The sequence below is a fragment of the Halyomorpha halys genome, unplaced genomic scaffold, assembly GCF_000696795.3.
Source record: "Halyomorpha halys isolate HHAL.00 unplaced genomic scaffold, Hhal_1.1 Scaffold38.1, whole genome shotgun sequence".
NCBI classification, from domain to species: Eukaryota; Metazoa; Arthropoda; class Insecta; order Hemiptera; family Pentatomidae; genus Halyomorpha; species Halyomorpha halys.
The window spans coordinates 582,323-584,195 of NW_027110526.1; the positions used below are offsets into that span (position 1 = coordinate 582,323).

General features: G+C 31.2%; 1 protein-coding gene across 3 annotated transcripts in view; it reads right to left on the minus strand.

Moving 5' to 3' along the window:
• Positions 1-1,873, minus strand: part of LOC106687324 (facilitated trehalose transporter Tret1) — a 40,418-nt gene that overhangs the window by 16,553 nt on the left and 21,992 nt on the right. The window lies entirely within an intron of this gene.

Consider the following 1,873-nt stretch of genomic DNA (forward strand, 5'->3'; position numbering starts at 1 on the left):
TTTTTTCTGTAGTAGAGGGATCGAAAATAAAAAAAAAACTAAGAACGAAATTGATTTTTCTTACTTTTTTATTTTCGATCTCTCTACCACAGAAAAAATGTACATAGATTAATAAATGAATAATATTACAAACGGATCTTAATTAAACGTGACAATTGCCTTTTTCTATCGTGGGTATTAAAAGGTTTGAGTAATATATTTAACTGTTGGTAGAGTACTTTGTTTTTTAGGAACTCTACTTTAATAACTAGAGGTTTGGGATCTCTGTTTTTTTTTCCGATCCCTCTAAAACAGAAAAACGGAATATGAATTAATAAGTTATATTACGTATTAGTTACATAACTCAGATTAGATATAACCTTTTGCTAATGTTGGTACTTGAAGGTATACGGTGAAATATTTAATTGAGGTTTGGTGAGTCCATTCTGAGAAAGGTTAGAGTTCGACTAGAAATATTTGGAGGTGAGTGGCCTCCGAGTAATGAAGGGGGGGTCTCATTTTTTTTCCCATCCCTCAAAAAACAAAAACACATTAAATTAATAAGTTGCATTACGTATAGTTACATAATTCAAATTGGATATTATTTTTTCTACCATTGGTACTTGGGGTCTCTGAGCTAATTATGCCATCGAGAGCTACTACGTATAAGACGTTAGCTTTTAGTTAATCAGAAGATCCTATTGTAATCTATATTTATTAAAATAATATATTTAGGAATATTACAACATATGACATTATTATTACATTTGTACAATTAAAGTATATACAAGAAATAAACATATTTCAATACATGACGTTTGTCTGATGATCGCAGTTTACGTCCTAACTGGTTGTTCGCGTCTCGTATGCTCTTAACGTTTCGCGCTACTCTAAGTTGTTATAGGATAAACCATGAGATAGTCTACATCACTATCTCGTGGTTTATCCTATGGTAAGTCATGGTAAGGCAAAACGTTATATTACCCTTAATCCTGACACTCTAATTAAATAAACACAAATAATTTATAAAAGGAGAATTAAGACCGAGAATTCAGCAGTATTATTTCAGTATGAGTGTGTATCTCTTCTCTTCTTCTTTTTACTTTTTTTATATATCTCTTCTCTTCCTCTTTTTATTGCTATTTTTTTGTATATCTCTTCTCTTCCTCTTTTTACTGTTTTTTTTTTAGTTTCCTTTCCAGTATCTCATAAGTGCTAATCCATTTCATTTGAAATAACTGCCTTTTTTCTTCCTGGTTCTTGTACCATAGCCAATTGGATCGGGAATTTTAAATGGAGTCAATGCAGGAATAAAAAAAAAAAACGATTGACAGTGACTTATAGGTTATAACTTGGGAAATCCAATCTCAACCCGAAGACTGCTGCTGCAGGACATTCAGTTATAAATCTATCAATTCTATTATCAACATAACTTATATTGAATTAATTTTTTTTCTATAAGTCCTTTTTTCAAAAACTTAATGTTTGTTTTGTTTAGTTTTTCACATTAGAGGGCAATTTTTGTTATTAACTTTACTTGTCTCACTTATTAAGAATTATTATTTGTATTTATTTATTGTATCTTAATTTTTTTTAGTTTGTTACGTTGTAAATATTTAGGGGTGTCTTTTATTCGAGATTATACCGCCATAAACATATTGTTTAAAAAAGAATTAACAGTTATATCAACCACGCAAGGCCCACCAGGCCGATCTGGTATTAAATAAATAAATAATAAAGAAATGGAGTGGAGTTTCCATCCTGCAAGGTCCTACAGCGAATACCTAGGATTTGCCATGACCTTCACGACCCTTAGCACATACCTTACAAGTGTAGTTTTGCATCCTGCAAGGTACTACAGCGAATACCTAGGATTTGCCATCACCTTCACGAC